We start from the raw sequence: 22,502 nt of genomic DNA, 5'->3' as shown, positions 1-22,502 counted from the left end.
AGGCAAGGAATGGATTGTTTAAGGGGAGCAGAGCAGGAAAGGCAAGGAAGATGTGTGTGGAAGTGCTGGTGGATAGATCTATTTAAGTTTCTTTGAATTATCTAAGTTATGCATGTGAACAATGTTGGACCTATGCTTATGATGATGATTTCAGCTAGTATCTCAAACACTTATGATATTTTACTCATCTTAGAATAATGATGATATGATGATAATGTTCAGTATGCTTTGATTCACATGCCATGATAAGTAAACTAAATGCATATGATAAAAGAAAAAAAAAATTTAAATAAGTCTTCCGCTGTCATGAATCCATATGCATTAGTATAATTGATGTCTATGTTTCAGTGACGTCCGTCCCTCCGGGGTGGCCTTAGTGCTACATGGAAGGGCGGGCGTTACATTTGGCACTGTCGCTTAGGTCATATAAATGACAAGCGCTTATCCCAACTCCATAAGGATGGTTTGTTGGACTCATTTGATTTTGAATCATATGAGATATGCGAGTCATGCCTACGAGGCAAGATGACCAAGACTCCCTTTAGTGGGCACAGCGAGAGAGCAACTGATTTGTTAGGACTCATACATAGTGATGTATGTGGCCCTTTCAATGTTGCTGCTAGAGGCGGTTATAGGTACTTCATCACATTTATTGATGATTTCAGTAAATATGGTTATGTGTACTTGATGACACATAAGTCTGAATCCTTTGAAAAGTTCAAAGAATTCAAGAATGAAGTACAGAACCAGCTTGGCAAGAGTATTAAGATACTTCGATCAAATCAAGGTGGAGAATACCATAGCCATGAGTTTCGTGACTACCTAGCTGAGTGTGGGATTCTATCCCAACTCACTCCTCTTGGGACACCATAGTGGAATGTTGTATCCAAAAGGAGGAATCGTACCTTATTAGATATGGTACGATCTATGATGAGTCACACTGATCTTCCGACATACCTTTGGGGCTATGCTCTAGACACGACAGCTTTTATACTCAACCGAGTTCCATCCAAGGCCGTGATTAATACACCATATAGGATATGGACTGGGAGAGATGCTCAGGTGTCTTTCATTAGGATTTGGGGTTGTGAGGCTTACGTTCGACGTCAAGTCTCAGGCAAGTTAGGACCCAAATCCGACAAGTGATACTTTATTGGATATCCCAAGGAAACTAAGGGATATTACTTCTACATTCCCAGTCAGCACAAGGTAGTTGTGGCAAAGACTGGGGTCTTTCTAGAAAGGGACTTTGTTTCTAGAAAGACTAGTGGGAGCGCGTTCGATCTTGAAGAAGTTCTAGATGCGAACAATAGCACTGATGCCTCGATGGAAATTGAACTGGAACCACAAAGTGTTGTGGATGATGTTGTTCCACAAGGAGTTGAGGAACAACAACCAGTTCAAGTAGACATACCTCTTCGCAGGTCTGATAGGGTACGTGGTCAGCCTGAGAGATACTCATTTCTCTTGTCTGACCATGATGACGTTATGCTCATAGAGGATGAGCCTACCACCTATCAGGAAGCTGTGATGAGACCAGATTCCAAGAAATGGCTAGAGGCCATGAGATCCGAAATGGAATCCATGTACACCAACTAAGTATGGACTTTGGTTGATCCACCTGAAGGGGTAAAACCCATTGGGTGTAAGTGGGTCTTTAAGAGAAAGACTGACATGGATGGACTTATTTATAAGGGTCGCTTGGTAGCTAAAGGTTTCAAGCAGATTCATGGTATTAACTATGATGAAACCTTTTCTCCAGTAGCGATGTTTAAGTCCATTCGGATCATGCTTGTTATTGCAGCCTACCATGACTATGAGATATGGCAGATGGATATCAAAACTGCGTTTCTGAATGGAAACCTACTCGAGAATGTGTACATGACACAACCTGAGGGTTTTGTAGATCCACAGCATACTAGCAGAGTATGCAAGCTGCATAGGTCCATTTATGGACTAAAGCAAGCTTCTCGAAGCTGGAATCTTCGATTCGATGATGCAATCAAACAGTTTGGTTTCATCAAGAATGAAGATGAACCTTGTGTCTACAAGAAGGTTGTAGAGAACACAGTTGTCTTCCTCATATTGTATGTGGATGACATACTGCTCATTGGGAAGGACATCCCTATGCTTCAGTCTGTCAAGACCTGGCTAGGGAGTTGCTTCTCAATGAAGGACTTAGGTGAGGCATCCCGCATTCTAGGGATACAGATCTATAGAGATAGATCTAAGAGATTGCTTGGCCTAAGTCAGAGTACATACATTGATAAGGTACTCCTTCGGTTTGCTATGCAGAACTCCAAGAAAGGATTTCTGCCGATGTCACATGGCGTGAGTCTTTCGAAGACTCAAGGTCCCTCTTCTAGAGAGGAGAGAGACCGCATGGATCAGATCCCTTATGCCTCAGCCATAGGATCGATCATGTACGCCATGCTATGTACTCGACCTAATGTCTCGTATGCTTTGAGCATGACGAGCAGATACCATTCATATCTAGGTGAAAGTCACTGGATAGTGGTCAAGAATATTCTTAAGTACTTAAGAAGGACTAAAGAATATTTCTTGATATATGGAGGCAATGATGAGCTAGCTGTAAAGGGTTACAGTGATGCTAGCTTCCAGACCGACCAGGATGACTATAGATCACAGTCGGGGTTCGTATTTTGCATTAATGGTGGTCTTGTGGAAGAGTTGAAGCAAGATACGATGGTGATTCTACAGAGTACATTCGCATCGGAGGCAAAGGAGGCGATTTGGATCCATGAGTTCATCACTGAACTTGGGGTGGTTCCTAGCATTGCTGACCCCATTGAGCTCTATTGTGACAACAATAGAGCTATAGCACAGGCGAAGGAACCTCGCTCACACCAGCGGACCAAACACATACTACGGCGCTTCTATCTCATTCGAGAGATCATCGAGAGAGGAGATGTGAAGATTTGCAGAGTACCTACAGAGGCTAACATCGCAGATCCCTTGACCAAGGCTTTGGCACAGAGGAAGCATGATGGTCACACTAGGTCATTTGGGCTTAGAGCCTACACTGATTGGCACTAGTGCTAGTGGGAGATTGTTAGCTAGAGACCTAGAGCCAATTATTTGATGATTGTATTATGGACTTATTGAATCATATTTTTATATTAATAAAGGCATTTGTTTGGTTATTATACTTACTTGTATTGGTGCCAAATAAACTAAGTATAATAACGTACTTGAGTAGAAGGTTCTTACCTATATCAATCGATTGGTTGAATCGATAGTGAGATGATATAGGGAACACTACTCTTAATCATTCCTAGTCGAGTATTAACATTCAGGGACAATGTTAATGCAATAAGACTAGCATGTAGGTCAACTCGATGACTTGATCTCACAAGTCATGGATATGAAGATATCAAGTTGACACATGGGTATACATTGGAGAATGTATACTGAATGACCCGCCATGAGAAAGTATCATGGATCGTTATATGAGTATCATATACTTTCTCATGTTGCTATTAGTATGACTACTAGTCCTTAGACCTGAAGTCACCATAGATCCCTACATAAGGAGTTATGTACTTTAGTTTCGTCAAACGTCACCCGTAACTGGGTGGACTATAAAGGCGATTACTGGGTATATAACGAATTATGTAGAGGGTTGTGAGTGATGTAGATGGGATCTATCCCTCCCATATGACGGGAACGACATCGGTATTCTTGATAGAGTTAGACCACGAAGTGCATGGCCATGCCCAAATGAGTCAACATGAGATGTTGAGCTCATTTGATCGAGTGAGTCTACTTGGAGTTCATGATTTAGATTGATTAGAGGATGACATGGTCTATGTCTCACATTGATCAATCTAGATGTCTAGGATAGAAGGACACTTGTCATATATTGTGAGGAGTCACAATTAGTAGTCACAAGGTGATGTCGGATCTCGACATTCTTGTAACTTGGGTAGTAATGATGTGTTGCTAGATACCGCTCATTACTTATGCTCCTAAATGGGTTTAGGGCATTGCCAACGTTACAAGAACCTATAGGGTCACACACTTAGGACAATTAGATGGAGATTAGGTTCATATGATGAACCAAGAGGATTAGATTCATTTGATGAATCAAATTGGATTAAGAGTAATCCTAATTGGGCTAACTTGAGTTGGACTCAAGTGGATTCATGTATTCAATGAGTCTAATTTAGATTATGTCTCATTAAATCAACTTAATTTAATGAATTAGATTCATTATATTAAGTTGGCTTGAATCAAATGGTTAGATTAGATCAACCATGGAAGAGATTTGGTCAAGTTTGACTTGACTTGAGAGAAAGATTAAAAGTCAAGTTTGACTTGACTTTATGCCACCTCATTGGTGAGTTGGCATTGATGTGGACCAATGATGTTACTCCACATCATCATGGGTGCCACCTCATGGAAGTTACAAAGTCATTCTCTTTAATGGCTTCACATTAATTGCAATTAATGTAATTAATTTGGGGTTACACATGGAGAAGTGGCCGGCCACATTTTTGAATGAAATGGATTCATTTTTCATTCAAGTGGTATTATTGCATCTTCTTCCTCTCAAGCTCTTCTCCTTTCTCCCTCTCATCTTCTTGCCGTGACCTATCAAGGTGCTAGCACATCTTCGTTTAGGTCTTCTCCACCTAAGTGTTCGTGTGGATACTTCTAGAGGAGTATCTATCTTGATACTCTTGAGATCCGGCACTGTTTGGACGAGCGGGAACGCGAAGGGCTTCGCTTCAAAGGTATATCCTTTCTTCTTGTAGATCTAGGAGTAGATCTAACTAGTAAACTCGTACTCGTATTCGAAATTTTGAAATATACTCTTCGCATGAGATCCGTTGGCTAGGGTGATTCGGGGTTTCCGCGACGCGAAAAGTGATTTTCGCGGCCTGAAAAACCCAACAAGTCGGGGCTCTAATCATGTTGAGATTATGTTTAAGTATGTATATTATAAGTTTTCAAAATACATGTTGCATATGTTGCATTATGTATGTTTAGGAATTTACCTTGCTATACTCTATGATTATGCCATGATATTTATGATGATGTTATGCTATGTCAGGATACAGTTGATGATCACGTTATATTATGCTATGTTACTTTATTTTATGTTACGATATGCCATGATATGCTGCTTGATATGATAAATTTGTCTTTGTGTCTTTTGACTTGTGATTTTAATATGCTTTACGGTTTTTGTGAGTAGGAAAGGAACTTACTGAGCCATGAGTGCTCACAGCTTACTTTCTTGTACCACAGATAAAGGCAAGGAATGGATGTACTAGGGGAGCAGCAGGAGGGGCTAGAAGGATGTGTGTGGTAGTGGATTGGCTAAAGGAAAAGACCTGCTTTTGTTTCATAAGAAATATGCCATGTTGATATTTTTACTTTATGACTCCATGACATTAAGTATGTGTTTGGGTATTGAGACTTAAAAATTATGATGGGTATGTTATGTGGATCTTTTATGTCTATGGTAATGTTAAAGTAAGAAAAGTTTTTAAATTCTCTAAGTAAGACTTCCGCTGTATTAAGCATGTATGTGTCCAAGTAACCCCCGTCGCCTTAGCAGGAGGGGCCGGGCATTACATAAAATACCTAGATTACCTATCTAAGTGTCCTTAAACCTTAGCTAAATTAAAAATTAAACCTAGATTGCCCTCTAAACGTACCAAGAACATGCCAAAACCTAAATTGGCATTTCTAGTTCTCTTGATTAACTTATGCCAATTGAAATTAAACTTATTCCTCAAATGTTGGCATATTTTTCTTCCACAAGAGAAACACCAAGAAAATACCAACATCCCAACTTGGTATTTCTTATGTTTTCCCAAATTGTACCAATTAAGATTAAAATCAATACTTCTCAAGTTTGGCACATTTTACTCTTTCAAAGAGTAAATCATAAATCTATTTCATTTTCAAAAGTTAATAAAAACCTTGAAAATACTCCTTGAGTGTCAATTTTTTCAAAGTTGGGTTAACTACCCTTCTTCTTAGAGGATACATACGTATTTGCTCTGACTGCATATGATTGACATGCATACAGGATACATGCGTATTTGCTCTGACTATCTTTATCTGTGTATGTCCACAGTTATTCGCCCAAGTCTTGCAGGTGAGTACAATTTATTTCAGTTATGCCTTTTCTTAATATTCTTGCTATAGACTGTACTTTATGCCTATTGCTGGTTACTACAGTTTATTTCAGCTATGCATATCTGTTATACTGTTAGGACACTGTACCGTAGGTTGTACTGTTAGGAAACTGTATTGTAGGCTCTATGGTTTAGTGTACTGTACCATAGGATGTTACTGGTAGTTATATGTTGCTGTACATATCTATTGGATTACCTGCTGAGTTCTTTGAACTTACCCCGTTGTTACTATTTTTTCAGGTTGAGGCCGTCAGGAGAGATTCCAGTCGCTAGCCCCTTTATCGCGAGGATTTCCTGTTGTCGGGATCTGTCTTGTTTTTGCATCTTATATACTTGTGATGTGGGTTTCGTATTGTGGACTTTATAACGAACACTTGGGTTTACTACTTTTGGTTTTCCGCCGCGGATATATTTTCATTACTTCGTGGATTTTGTCTTTATTCGTTGTAGTGGAGTAGGATGTTTACATATATCTTCGAGGATTCTATATCGTTCTTTCTTTATATAACTGCGTGGATTGTTCATATTATATCTATGTGGAAATGTTGAATATAACTGCGTGGATGCTTCTTATTTGTATTGTATTATTCCGGCCGTGTGTGGTCAAGGTATAGAGATATATGTATTCTGGATTCATATTGTCACCCGTACAGGGGAGATGCTGCCGAAATTTCTTCGGACAGGGACTACCTGGGGCGTGACAATTTATTTGGTATCAGAGCGGATTTCTGATACTTGTTTCTCGTGTTCTGGAGTTTACGAGTTTATCTGGGTATTTTCAGATTTGTACGGATTCCGTCGATTTTCTCGTTTTGGAATTCTGAGGTATTTTGACTAGATTCTATTTTGGGGGGGCTAAGCAGCGACAAGACATCTCGGGACGGTAAACAGGTAAATTAGGTAATTTTATAGTTCTCATACCTGTTGTGGTATTTGGGTAACATTTTGTTTACAGATATGACACATACACGTGTTCTAGTACCGAGACGTGGGCGACCACGTAAGAGGGCGATAGATTCTCCGGGGACAGAGTTTCCAGAGAGATCTGTTCGGGGTCGAGCCTGTCCGTCAGAGGCAGACTCCTCAGGTCATTGTGGGTACGTCTGCGTATCATATCCCGATAGTTCCGACGTTAGAGTTACCTACCTCGATCATACCACCAGTGGTACCACCGTCGGCATATTCGGCACCAGTACCGGAAGCACCGGCTGTTTCGTACCCGGTACCACCCACCGTACCTTTAGTGGCCCCTACATATGTCTACTCAGTAGTTCCGCCATCAGTACTACCCATAGGAGCAGTCCCAGTGGTTCTGCCCAGTGCTGCAGCGATTCCCCCTGACATAGTTACAGCACGTGCACGGATCCTAGCCTTAGCAGAGTCGGCGGAGAGCCAATTCACATTATTCCGCGGGGAGACTGATCCGAGCATAGCTCAGTCCTGGATTGAGACTATGGAACGGACATTCTTTTACATGGCCAGCTCCGAGTGGGAGAAGGCCGAGCTGGCTGCTTACCACCTGCGAGATGGGGCAGAGATCTGGTGAGACACACAGCGCTCCATTATAGGTGACCAGCATATTACTTGGACGAGATTTAGGGAGGCATTCGAGAGTCAGTATTTTCCCCGAGCATATCAGATGACTCTTCGGCAGGATTTTCTTAGTCTGCGGCAGAATAATCGCTCAGTGATGGAGTATAATGCTGAATTTAATCGGTTGGCCAGATTCTGTCCTGAGTTAGTTGCCGATGACAGATCTCGTATGCTTCAGTTTGTCCAGGGACTAGACGGGCATCTTCAACTGAAGATTTCTGGTTTTAGTACTTCATCATACACCGAGACACTGGATAGAGCTCTCATGATTGAGTCTACTCATCGGAGAGTGAATGCAGATAAGAAGAGGAAGCAGACTGATCGGACTTCCGGACAGAGCCAGTAGCCACAGACTACTGGACAGCAGCAGAGCAGTCGCACTCAGACGGGTCAGAGTACTTCTGGGTCATCTGGCCGACCCCAGAAGTCAGGACGATCTTCATCTAAACCTTCCCGGCCTGCTCAGCAGAACCGGAAACAGTCCGCCGGTGACCCTCACTGTATCCGATGCGGATCCCGAGAGCACTTCACCTCTACATGCACCCTAGGCCAGTCAGTTTGCTACTATTGCAAACTGTCTGGGCACATCAGCTGAGATTGTTCGCTGAAGGCCCAACATGTATCTTCCGGAGTTCTGTTCCGGGAGGACAGTCTGGTCAGTCCGGGACTCAGTGAGGAGGGTCGAGAGCCCAATCTTCGCATCGTCAGCAGAGGACAGCTCCTCCTGCAGCAGCTGCATATGGCATGCACGGGCAGGAGCATCCCGGTGTCCTTGTGGAGAACCCCACGGTATTCTGCCCTAGTGTTCTCCTGTACTATTCGTCAAGAAGAAGGATGGTACTCTAAGGTTGTGCATCAATTATAGGCAACTGAATGCAGTGACTATCAGAAATAAGTACCCCTTGCCACGGACTGAGGATTTATTTGATCAGCTTAGAGATACCTCAGTGTATTCCAAGAGTGATCTGCGGTCTGGATATCATCAGTTGAGAGTCAGAGATTCTGATATTCAGAAGACAGCATTTCGCACCAGATACGGACATTACGAGTTTTTGGTAATGTCATTTGGGCTTACCAATGCTCCTGCAGTATTTATGGATTTGATGAACCGTATCTTTTTGGAGTATTTAGATCAGTTTGTGATTGTGTTTATCGATGACATATTGATCTATTCATGTTCCGAGGAGGAACATGCGCAGCACCTTCGCATAGTCTTGGAGACTCTTCGACGACATCATCTGTATGCGAAGTTTAGCAAATGTGCATTTTGGCTATCCTCAGTTGGTTTTCTGGGACATGTGGTGTCTATCCGAGGTATTTCAGTAGATCCTCAGAAGATCGAAGCTATCACTAGCTGGGAGCAACCGAAGTCAGTCCAGGAGATTCGCAGCTTCTTGGGACTGGCTGGATATTACAGACGATTTGTTGAGGGTTTCTCCAGTATTGCTATGCCGTTAACACGTCTGACCAAGAAAGGCGTGAAGTTCATGTGGTCAGAGGCTTGTGAGACCAGCTTCCGGGAGCTGAAGTGGAGATTAGTATCAGCACCAGTTTTGGTTTTACCTTCTGGTGATGACGGATTCGTACTTTACACAGACGCATCTCTTTAGGGCTTGGGCGCTATTTTGATGCAGCATGGTAGGGTAGTCTCCTATGCTTCTCGTCAGTTGAAGGAGCATGAGCAGAACTACCCAGCACATGATTTAGAGCTAGCCGCTATTATCTTTGCTTTGAAGATTTAGCAACATCATCTTTATGGTATTACTTTTGAGATTCTTACTGATCATAAGAGTCTCAAATATATTTTCACACAGAAGGAACTCAATCTCCGACAGAGGAGATGGATGGAGTTTCTGAAGGACTATGATTGTACTATTAGCTACCATCTGGGTAAAGATAATGTGGTTGCTGATGCACTTAGCAGGAAGTCCAGAGGGACTTTAGCTTGTCACCGAGTTTTAGTCACGGACTTGATTCAGGGATTCTCCGAGTTGGGCCTTGAGGAGCAGGGACGGACAGAGCAGGGTATTCTTGTTACCATGGTTGTTCAATCGTCGATCAGGATGAGGATTCGAGAGGCCCAGGCCGGATATTAGCATTTACAGTTCATTAGCAGCCAGATAACTTCCGGACAGTAGACCGAGTTTACAAGAGATGACAAGGGTATTGTTTATTGCCGAGGTAGATTGTGTGTGCCTCAGTCTCACCCGGTCATGGAGGAGTTACTTCAGGAGGCTCATCATTCTAGATTTGCTATCCACCCAGGTGGGACCCGTATGTATCGTGATTTGAGGCGTTCTTATTGGTGGAACGGTATGAAGAAAGACATCACGGAGTTTGTAGCTAGATGTCTTGTCTGTCAGCAGGTGAAGGCTGAGCACCAGAGACCTACTGGTTTTCTTCAGAGGATCCCTATTCCAGAGTGGAAGTGGGAGCATATTACTATGGATTTTGTGGTAGGATTGCCTAGGACTCGACGAGGCCATGATGTGATTTGGGTAATCGTTGATCGATTAACCAAATCCGCACACTTTTTAGCAATCCGGAAGACTGATTCTCTGGATCGATTAGCAGAGTTATACTGTCGAGAGATTATCAGGTTGCATGGTGTTCCTTTGAGCATTATATCTGATAGAGACCCACGGTTCACGTTCTGATTCTGGCAGAGTCTGCAGCAGGCCTTGGGCACACAGCTTCGTTTCAGTACGGCATTCCATCCGCAGACAGATGGGCAGTCAGAGCGGACTATTCAGACTTTGGAGGATTTGCGGAGGTCTTGTGTTATGGATTTCGAAGGCAGTTAGGAGGACCACCTGCTCTTGGTGGAGTTCGCCTACAACAACAGCTATCATTCGTCTATCCAGATGGCACCGTTTGAGGCGTTGTATGGTAGACCGTGTCGGACACCCATCCTCTGGGAGGAGGTTGGGGAGGCCCAGCTGTTAAGACCTCAGAGAGCTCAGCAGGATGCAGAGTTAGTTCGCACTATCAGATGGAGGATGTCAGCGGCTCAGGACCGTCAGAAGAGTTATGCTGATCGGCGACGGAGACCCCTGGAGTTCTCTATTGGTGATCATGTATTTCTTAGAGTATCACCCACGAAAGGGGTGAAAAGATTTGGTCTCTGAGGTAAGCTAGCTCCCCGATATATTGGACCATTCCAGATCTTGGAGAGGATTGGAGCAGTAGCTTACCGTCTGGCGCTACCACCATCTCTAGCTGGCATTCACGATGTATTCCATGTATCTATGCTGAGGAGATACGTATCCGATCCGGCACATGTTCTGTCAGATGTATCAGTTCCTATTCAGCTCGACGTCACTTACGAGGAGGTTCTGGTACGGATTCTGGACCACAGAGAGCGTCAGCTGCGGAACAAGACGGTCCGACAGGTTAAAGTCAGATGGCAGCATCATTCTGACGAGGAGGCTACGTGGGAGCTGGAGGATACGATCCGAGCTCGATACCCCCATCTTTTTACTTGAGGTATGTGGGTTAGAGTATCTTCAGCATTTATACTGCATGGTTATATTTCAGTGTTTGCTATTGGTTATAGCAAAATTTGGGGACCAAATTTTTATTAGTAGGGGAGGATGTGAGATCTCGGAAAATTTAAATAATAGGGTTATTTGAGAAATAGCCTTACAAAATTTTTCCGGAATTTTTAGAAATTTTCTGGGAATTTTTCAGAGCTCGTACGACGGGTTTTGAGGGGATCAATTTCGGGCGCGGATAAAGCCTGTTTGAGATACCCGTTTAAGTGAGGAAAAGTTTGTAATTATAAATTCTTTTCCTTTATTTTTTATTTCTCTTCCCAAACGCCGATCCACCCTTCCTTCTTCCCCTCTGCCCCGACACGAACTCCCCTCTTCCTTCTCTCTCGCGGACAAGCGGCGCCGAAGGGATTAGGGCTTTCAGCTCCGGCGATCTTCCTCTATCGACATTGGCGGCCGTTGAGCTCAGATCCAGGCGGCACTATTCCTCTCTGGATCACAGACATGGCGTTGCATCTTCTCTAGTCGACAGCCGACCTTTCTTCCCCGATCCGATCGCCAGCGTGAAGAGACAAATAGGGCGCTGAGGGTCAGTAACCGATCCTTCCTCCTTCCTATTTTCTAATTTGTGCCCTAGATAGAGTCTTTTCCCGATTCTTGCTCATTTCCTCTCTGATTTGTCGGTGATCCCAGATCGGATCTTGGATCCCTTCTTCGTTGCGATTGATTGGGGGTTGCGGTTGAATTAGGTCACGGATTGGAGGCATTAGAGATCAGTAAATTTGTTCTTGAGCTGTCGGGCAGAGTCTAGGTTTGTAATTGATCAGTGATGATCTTCCGATTGGGTGATTTCTTCTTCCTTGCTGCTGGCTAATCTGTTGAGGTAAGATTAGGATGTGTGATCTTTGATTCCCATTGTTTGATCTCCTATTTAATCTGGGATCTTTTGTTCTTTCTTGATCAATTTGATTCCTTCTTGATCCGACTGATTCCAGTGAGGATTTGTTTTGTGGATTTCAGTTTATGTTCTGTGGTTTCTTTGATCCAGCAGCTCACTTGGGTTTCAGCAGAACCTCCCTCCAGCAGCATCTTGTTTCAACAGCAACTTGATTAAAGGAGTGAGGTTCTGTTGCTGTGTTGATGACAAAGGTTTTGGATCAGTGAGGTGAATTCCAGCAGCATTCCTTGATCCAGCAATCAACAGAGCTGTGAATCGAGGTATGTGAAGGGATTTTGATACATGTGGATTATGTTATATTACTTGATCATGTGTAGAATTGAATTAGGTTTATGTGTAGAGTTAGGTATGATTTGGATTACATGATTACTAGATGGTTAGTGATTATGTTTAGATTTATTTGTTTATATTGATCTAATGGAATGATTAGGGTTAAGGTAATTAACCCTAGTCAACCGTTGGATTTCTAATCTAATTGGTGATTAGGGATTGGGTAACTAATCCTAATTAACCATTAGATTTAGTTATGTAGATTGAGGTTGTGTGATTAGGGTTTTTCCCTAATATAGGTTTAGGGATTTTATTTAGCTATTTATTTGGATTTAGCTAAATAAAATATATATATTGTTTGTTTGACACAGGACTCTGATTCGAGACAGACGTCTCGATGTTGGATTGCTTGATCGTACCTTCTATTTGAGGCGGGTACCCTTTGACTTATCTTTTGATAGTGTCTTATGATATGTGCAGTTTATATATACTTACTAGTGTTGGTAGTTAGTATTTTCCTGGTGTTAGCTTAGTTGATACCTGATACATGTTGCTACTGTTGTCTGCTATACGTTAGTCTAGTATATATATGACTAGTGGTATTGGTAGCTTTAGCACCTCCCTGGTTTAGTTATTTGATACTTGATACATGTTGCTACTGTTATCTGCTATACTTTCGTCTGGTATACCTTTACTGCTTACCATGTGTACGTATGTTTATAGAGATGGATATTTATAGTGCTTATCTACACAGGATTAGTTGCTGTAGATACTTGTTATATGTTGTTGGATTCATGTTGCTTATATCTTTGTTATATATGCGTTTACCTTTTTGGCACCTACGCATATGGAGGAGGATATGTTCAGGTATGACATACTGTAGCCGCACGCACCATATCGCATGATTGCATGCTGGGTGATTGACGACTCCATTATTGTTGAGCTCGTCGGCCGGCTACATGGACCTCTACACATGTGATCACTACATGGGTAGTGGCACAGCACTCAGGGTGTGTATGGTAGGTTGCTCTGTCGAGGGCTCCGCTGGTACACTCATGGGTTAGTGTGACGCAGCGTAGTAGCAGGACAGGGGTCCCTCCCCGTCATTGTGTACCGGGAGATGAGAGCATGGCGCTCCCTCACTATAGTTGAGGTTGGAGGATAGGTGTACTCCGGTGCATCCCATCCACTCGGTCACTCTTCAGGGGTAGTGACGGCAGAGTGCACGGTGTCACAGCCCTACCCACGCGGTCTCACCATTGTGTGTGAGATGCTGACTGGCGTCAGGGGTGACCATGTCATATTGCATCATGTGCACAGATTGCATTTATTGTGATTATTGCATATTGGATGGTGCACTTGGGTGACTGCATATGATTGACATGCATACAGGATACATGCGTATTTGCTCTGACTATCTTTATCTGTGTATGTCCACAGTTATTCGCCCAAGTCTCGCAGGTGAGTACAGTTTATTTCAGTTATGTCTTTTCTTATTATTCTTGCTATAGACTGTACTTTATGCCTATTGATGGTTACTACAATTTATTTCAGCTATGCATATCTGTTATACTATTAGGATACTGTACCGTAGTTGTACTGTTAGGAAACTGTATTGTAGGCTCTATGGTTTAGTGTACTGTACCATAGGATGTTACTGGTAGTTATATGTTGCTGTACATATCTATTGGATTACCTGCTGAGTTCTTTGAACTCACTCCGTTGTTACTATTTTTTCAGGTTGAGGCCGTCAGGAGAGATTCCAGTCGCTAGCCCCTTTATCGCGAGGATTTCCTGTTGTCGGGATCTGTCTTGTTTTTGCATCTTATATACTTGTGATGTGGGTTTTGTATTGTGGACTTTATAACGAACACTTGGGTTTACTACTTTTGGTTTTCCGCTGCGGATATATTTTCATTACTTCGTGGATTTTGTCTTTCTTCGTTGTAGTGGAGTAGAATATTTACATATATCTTCGAGGATTCTATATCGTTCTTTCTTTATATAACTGCGTGGATTGTTCATATTATATCTGTATGGAAATGTTGAATATAACTGCGTGGATGCTTCTTATTTGTATTGTATTATTCCGGCCGTGTGTGGTCGAGGTATAGAGATATATGTATTCTGGATTCATATTGTCACCCGTACAGGGGAGATGCTGCCGAAATTTCTTCGGACAGGGACTACCTGGGGCGTGACATTGACACTCTCTAACCCATCTATGGGGTAGAGAAAATGCTCCTAGGAACCCAAAACCTATTGGTGCTCCTTGGATGCTCTAGGTATTCACTAGGGATAACTTCCCTAGATACCTTCCTAGTGACCTTGTTTGGCTTTTTAGAAGCCTTGGTCACCTTTTCTAGGTCAACCCTAGGGATTTCTTCCCTTGTGACCTTTTTAGTGACTTTGTTAGACTTCTTAGAAGTCTTAGTCACTTTAGTTGTAAAAATACTCCTAGGGATAACTTCCCTTGTATTTTTGACTTGACCCTTAGACCTAGGGTTGGTTCTATAACTATATGGAACCCTATGGTAAGAAATTTCATCCTTCTTAGCCTTAGGATTGTATCCCAAACCTCTATGGCCATTGGATGACTTTTGTTGTTCTAAACCTAGGTTTTTACCCTTAGACCCTTGTGTTCCATTTGTGATTTTTCTAAGGGTCTTCTCTAATTTATCAAGTCTTGACTTCAAGACTTGATTTTCCTTCCATAATTCCTCAACCTTAGATTTTTCACTAAAATCTTGATTTTTCTTTTTCTTAAGCAAAAACCTAGAATCCTTAGGGTTCTTGCCTAAATTCCTATCTACCCTTTTAAACTTAGGTTGAGAGGATTTAGCATGAAAAGCTACATGATTTTCCTTAACTTTATCATGCCTCCTATTTTCATGGTAAATAGCATTGAAGTGATATAAATTAGAGCTATCATGCTTTTTACCATAATTTAAAGGGGTAGGCTCAATAAAAGTTACCTTTCTTTTTATCATGGAGGTTCCCCCTTGAATTGAGCTTCCTCCTTGAGCCTTGACCACCTTCTTCCCCTTAGGGCATTGACTTCGGTAATGCCCTCTTTGTTGACACAAGAAGCACACAATGTGCTCCTTGCTCTTCTTTGTTGTGGGGATGACCTCCTTGGGCTTCTCCTTGCCCTTTTGTGCCACTTGGCCCTTCTTCTTGGCCAATTTTGGACACTTGCTCTTGTAGTGCCCATTCTCCCTACACTCAAAACATATAATGTGTTTTTATTATTAATTGAGATATTTTTACCTTCACATGTAGGGATGGCACTTGGTCCTCCATGTGATGTGGATGTAGAGGCTTCCTCTTGATCCGATAATGATATTCCTCCATTTGATTTGACTTGACTTGTGGAGGTGAAAGTTTCTTCATCCTCTTCTTCTTTTGACCCGGATGTGGAGGCTTCTCCTTCTTCTTGATCCGGTGTCACCAAAAATTGCTCCCCCTAAATCCTAGAGGTGGAGGCTTCATCATCTTGTACATGGAACAAGGAGTATGCTCCCTCCTTGTTCCCTTCATTGCATTCCCTCGAAGATGAAGCTTCTTCTTGGACTTCTTCTTCGGAAGTTGAGCATCTCTCAACTTCGGACTCCTCCTCTTGGTCCTTTTGATTTTTCTCCAATGAGTCACCCTCTTTGGATTCTTCTTGGATTGGTACAGTGGAGGAGATCTCATGAATTGATACCAATTTGCTCCAAAGCTCCTTGGCATCCTTAAACTCTTCAATTTTTCCAAGAATGTGGCTAGGCAATAGATTGACCAAAAGCTTGGTCACTTTATCATTGGCCTCACATTTTTGGATTTGTTCTTAGCTCCATTTGCTTTTCTTGAGGACTTTGCCTTTGGAATTTGTTGGAGCCTCGAAACCTTCCATAAGAGCAAACCATTGCTCTATCTCCACCATCAAGAAATTCTCGATCCTTGATTTCCAAAGATCGAAGCTTGTTGAAGCATATGGTGGAGCCACCCTTCTGTCAAATCCAAGTCCATCTTGGAATTACATCTTGAAGTTGAGCTTCTTAAATTCTTTGACTTTGATAATTTTGCTCCAACTTCTTTACCCTCTAGCCCTTCTTGTTATGTTTGCCCCTTCCGGCGATGATTCCGGTGAAGAGCGGCCTCGCTCTGATACCACTTGTTGGGACCGAAATGTAGCTAGAGGGGGGGTGAATAGCTCGTCGCGTGCTCGTGTGCTTTGTTGCTTGTTTCTTCAAGTATGTGAAGCGGAAATACAAAGAAACAAATGCATACAACGCTAACAAATGGATTTTACTTGGTATCCACCTCACAAGAGTTGACTAGTCCAAGGATCCACGCACACACACACACCTCCACTAATAAACACTCCTTTTCGGTAACTATCGAAGGCGGAGAAGCCCTACAAGACTCTCAATACAGAAAGAAAGGAAAGGAAACAAAAGTATAAGCAAAGCTTACAATGAATACTAGAAACCCTAACCCTAGCTTTCTTCTTCTTGCTTTTGATCCGCCTCTTGACTTGGAAGAACCTCCAAGAAGCTTCAAGAACTGGCGATCTGGAGCTTAGAGAGAGTTGTGGAGTTGCTGTCGAAGATCTGAGATGAATCGGTGAAGCACTGCTGAAGGAATCGAACGCTTGCAGCTAAATACGACGCCAACGGTCGGATCCCGATCGATTGGATTGCTCCCAATCGATCGGGGAGGCTTTGGATCGATCCACTGATCGATTCAGAGTGCCTCTGTGCTCTCGGAAAATGCCTGGATCGATCGGCTGATCGATCCAGGGCTTCTCGTGCAACATCACCATCTCCCAATCGATCCATTGATCGATTGGGATCTCTGGATCGATCGGCCGATCGATTCAGAGGTGTTCTGTGCACACGATATTTCTTCCCAATCGATTGGCTGATCGATTGGGAGGAGCTCTGTCACAGGGACTCACCCGATCGATCGACTGATCGATTGGGAATCATCCAATCGATCGGCTAATCGATCCAGATGCTGGTTTTTGCCCAAAACCAAGCCCCAAGCCCCTAAACCACATCCGGTCAATCCATGACCTGTTGGTTCATCATGCCTAGCATCCGGTCACCCTTGACCTGCTAGGACTCCCTCACCAAGTGTCCGATCAATCCCTTTGACCCACTTGGATTTTTCCTCATCATGCTAAGTATCCTGTCACTCCCTTGACCTACTTGGACTTTCACCAGATGTCTGGTCAACTTTGACCCATCTGGATTTTCCCTTGCCTGGCTTCACTCACCAGGACTTTCAAACTGCCTAGCTTCACTCACTAGGACTTTCACCTGGCTTCACTCACCAGGATTTTCTCTCTGCCTAGCTTCACTCACTAGGTCTTTCACCTGGCTTCACTCACCAGGATTTTCCTTCTGCCTAGCTTCACTCACTAGGTCTTTCACCTGGTTTCACTCACCAGGATTTTCCTTCTGCCTAACATCCCAGTTAGGACTTCCCAGTCAAGTATCTGGTCAACCTTGACCTACTTGACTCTTCTTCAACCAATTTGATCAGACCCTGATCAGAGGGGAATTGCACCAAACAATCTCCCCAAATGTACAACTACACCTGCGCTTGTCTATATCATCAAAGTCTTGTATTGTCAAACATCGAAACCCAAACCAAGACTCAAGCTTGGTCAACCAGGTCAACCTTGACCTGAGGGATATTGCTCCAACAGTACCACCCAATACGAGACATCATATAACGAGGAGAAATTGTTGCCGTCTAGATTGCATCAGATGATAATCTGTGAGATCCTTTCACTAAGGTCCTTCCGGCGAAAGCTTTTGATCGGCATGTGGAGGGGATGGGAATCAGATGTATGGCAGTAGATATGGCAGCTTAGTCTTTTAGTATAAGTGGGAGATTGTTAGAGTGTATACTAAAAGCCTAGTTTTTGTAAACATTTATTTTAAAATAAAGAATTACATTGGTCAAAAAATATCTACATTTATGCTAAGTGTAGTTGTTCAATTAATTTATATTGTAGATAACATGGTGTGTGGTGTCACATACAGAAGATCATGTTATCGGTTCTTTATAAATTATAAACAGTAGCTCGGGACTGAGATGGAAAGGAACAAACCATTGGAATAGTCGTAGTGTAATTAGGTGTTAGTTTATCTTGACTGATAAATTACACTAGTACACTTTGAGTGTACTGAGCATGACCATTTAAGGTAAGTTCTTTTTGTACTGACTTGATAAAAGAACAACACCTTACTTATTTTGGAAGTGTGTGCTCTTAATTCTAATATAATAACAAGCACATATATTTAATATTTATTTCTTTGATTTATCAAAGGGTGAGATTTAGCTCGATAAATCAAAAGACCCGATAAGTTGGAAAATGATATTACTTATTGTGTGTGTTGTTGATTATAGAAGAAAATTGTGTCCTAGTAATCTAGGTTGATAATGTCCCCAAGAAGAGCTCATAAGGATTGGCATCTTAAACCCTGCGGTGGACTTAGTCTGATATGACGATAAGGTTGAGTGGTACTACTCTTGGACTAAGACATTAATTAAAATGAGTTGTCAGTAACTCAATTAATTAGTGAGCATCCGACATCTTAAGTACAGGGAGACTAATACACTCATAATAAGAAGGAGCCCAAAATGTAATTTGGGATTGGTGCAGTAGTTCAATAATAATTCTTTAGTGGAATGAATTATTATTAATGAAATTAAGTTGGGTGTTTGGGGCGAACACGGGAAGCATAATTTCATCAGAAGACCAAAATCAATTCCTCCTCTCGGTCCCTATCGTAGCATCTTATTTATAAAGTATTATACCCACCTATACCCACCTTTATACCCATCCTAAGGTGGTTGGCCAAGCCTTGCTTAGAGCCCAAGCAAGGGGTCGGCCAAGTTAATCCTTGGATGAACCAAGTGGTGGCCGACCACAATAAAATTAAAAGGATTTTATTTTTTTTTAAATTTTCTTATGTGAATTCCATGGTTTTAAAAGAGAGTTTAAAATTTAAATCTTTCCTTCTATAGCTTTCTACAAAAGATTAAGAAAAGATTTGATATCTTTCCTTATTTGTAGATTGAAAGGAAGATTTTAATTTTGATAAAACTTTCCTTTTTTGTAACCATGTTTATGATTTAAAAAGAGAGTTTAAAATTAAATATTTCCTTTTATAAGTTTATACAAAACATTAAGAAAAGATTTGATATCTTTCCTTATTTGTAAATTAGAAGGAGATTTTAATTTTAAAGATAACTTTCCTTTTTGGAAATCATCCACATGTTTTAATAGAGAAATTTTAATTTATATATTTCCTTTTATAACCAACCATGAAGGGATAAATTATTAGAGAAATTTTTATTTTAAAATTTTCAAAAACAAATTAGGGAGTTTTAATTCTTGTTAAAACTTTCCTTGATTGGGATTGTGAGGTGGTTGGCCATATGAGTTAAGAAAAGGAATTTGATTTTAATTAATTAAATTTTCCTTTTCATGGCAAAGAAATTAAGGAATGTTTTATTTAAATTTTCCTAGTTTATCAAGACCAAGGATTATAAAAGAGAGGGTAGGGGTGCCTTCATGGTTGACAACTCTATTCGATTTTCCTCCCTCTCTTCCTTGGTGGTAGCCGACCCTAGAGATTCTTCTCCTTCTCTTCTTCTTTAGTGGTCAGTTTCATCCCTCTCTTGGAGCCCTTGTTGGTGGTCGGCTCAAGCTAGGAGAAGAAGGAGAGAAAGGAGGTTTTGTTTCTTGCATCCCTTGGAGTTTGGTGGTGGTGGCCGGATCTCTACTTCTCTTGGAGAATTGGTGGTGGCCGAATCTTGCTTGGAGAAGAATGAGCTTGGTGGTTCTCGTCTCGAAAGATCGTTGCCCACACAATCTCCGAGATTAGAAGAGGAATATGATAGAAGATCAAGAGGTTATTTGCTTACAAATAAAGGTATAACTAGTAATTATTTCCGCATCATACTAGTTTTTCTTTGTATGAATTCCAAACACAAGAGGCATATGATTCTAGAGTTTCGGATTTGTTTCAGAGTTGTGTTTCTTTTGTTTTGTTTTTCGGATTTGTGATTCGATTGTTCTTTTCGGTTAAACCTAATGTTATTTTAGTAAATTAAATATTGAATTTCTATTAAAGGCTTTATCGAGGCAGTGGTGGATGATCCCATACTCAAGAAGGCCTAGTGTCTCACCATGTTTGACCTGAGAGTCGATTTTAAAAATAAATATTTAATCAAATTTATAACATAGGTGGATTTGGATCAATAGTGTTAAGTTCCACTTGCGATCCAAATCTAAACCATTAAGAACAGATAAGTTAAATTTGGAATCAATAATGTTAAGTCTCATTTGTGATTCCTAATTTAATTTCTAAAGAACACAATAGGTTGTTTAGGAAAGGTTCGACTCTTGTATAAAATTTTTATACAGTGGAACCGGTACGATCAACCTAGGACCAACCAACAAGGGTGACGGTGAACAATAAAGGGGGCAGCGACTGTCGTTGGAAGCGACGTCCGCTGGAGGCGATGTTGGCGTCTACTGGAGACATCATCGGTAGCGACGGGAGGCGCTAGCGGCCTCCGAAAGCGGCGGCGGCGCTCTTCGACGGTGTCGGCGTCGGAGAAAGGAGGTAGCGGAGAGGGGAGCAGGAGAGGGGATCAAGGGCTCACCGGCGACGATGGAGGAGGTGTGCGACCGGCAACGGCGACGTGTGCGACCGGCGACATTGCTGGTCTCTCCTTGGTGGCTGCTCAGAATCCGTCCGGTGGCATCTTCGTGAGGAGGAGAAGAAGGGGGCAATGCCTAGAGGCACTTGCCCACGAGAGGAGGATAGTGTAGCGGCTGAACCCTAAAAACCTCCTCCCTTTTCTCCCCTGCTGGCGGCGGAGAAGCCCCACACGAAGAAAAACCCTCCTACCCCCTATGCTCAGCGGCGGCGGAAAAACCCTACACAAAGCCCCCTCCTCCTCGTGATGAACAGTTCTCCTTTTATCACCAAACCCTCAAAGTAGGAAATGATGAAAATGCCCCTCCCTCTTATCTCATCACCGTATCACATGCTTTTAATGATCTTCTCATAGATTGAACTTATATTTTCATCATGTTTCATTAATTGCATTTAATTTTAGACTTAATTGTAAATTAATTTATTATCATGGTATTTGATGTAAATATTTGATTATTATTTTGTAGGCATCAAAAGAGTCATAGACCCGATCAGATCAGACCACATTTGGGCTCAAATCTAGGGCTAAACAAGTCGATCAAGCCTTGGAGCGATTGAGACTATTCATTGAAGATCAGAGAGATCTGAGCCATCCGTCAAGGATTTGGTCATTCCTTTGTCATTCCTTTGCTCATATCTGAAGATCTTATAGTTAGATTTCACTTTATTCTTTGTTTTGCATTGCCTACTTCAGTTTTTGGTTGAGTTTTCTTATGCAATTCCATATCTGATGTTCTTACTTGCAGTTCTGATTTTGTTGAAGTTCTGCAATCCAATCCTTTTTACAGTTACCTAATTAGTTTACAATTTAGATTCTGATTTGAATTAGAAGTTCTGATTAACACAAGTTTGTTTAGTTTTGTTTATTTAGTTAGTTAATTTTTGTTCTCAACATTGGATTTGTGGTAACTGACATGGAGTTTCAACGTTGAATGCTTGCTTGAGCTTTTAATTGTTACCTAAATTGTATGTTAATGATCATGTGTCAGATTGGATAATTTGTTAGTTGAAGAACTTGTGTTAATGATGATAGATTAATGATAATTTGATGAAATGAAGATGAACCTATTTTGAGGAGACCAACCTTTCTTTGATTCTATTCTCAATTTTACTAAACGAGTTCGATTTGTAATGTGAATCAAATGGAAAAGCTTAATTGACTTTGTTGATGTAATAATTTGATTTGAATCAATCCTAGAATTCATATACTTTTCACTAGTTATCCTTGGAAAAATACGATTTGGGATTCCTTACTACAACACTTATTTTAAGTTTAGTTGAGTTC

This window comes from Zingiber officinale, chromosome 3A, assembly GCF_018446385.1.
Source record: "Zingiber officinale cultivar Zhangliang chromosome 3A, Zo_v1.1, whole genome shotgun sequence".
NCBI lineage: Eukaryota > Viridiplantae > Streptophyta > Magnoliopsida > Zingiberales > Zingiberaceae > Zingiber > Zingiber officinale.
This window is presented reverse-complemented; position numbering follows the sequence as displayed.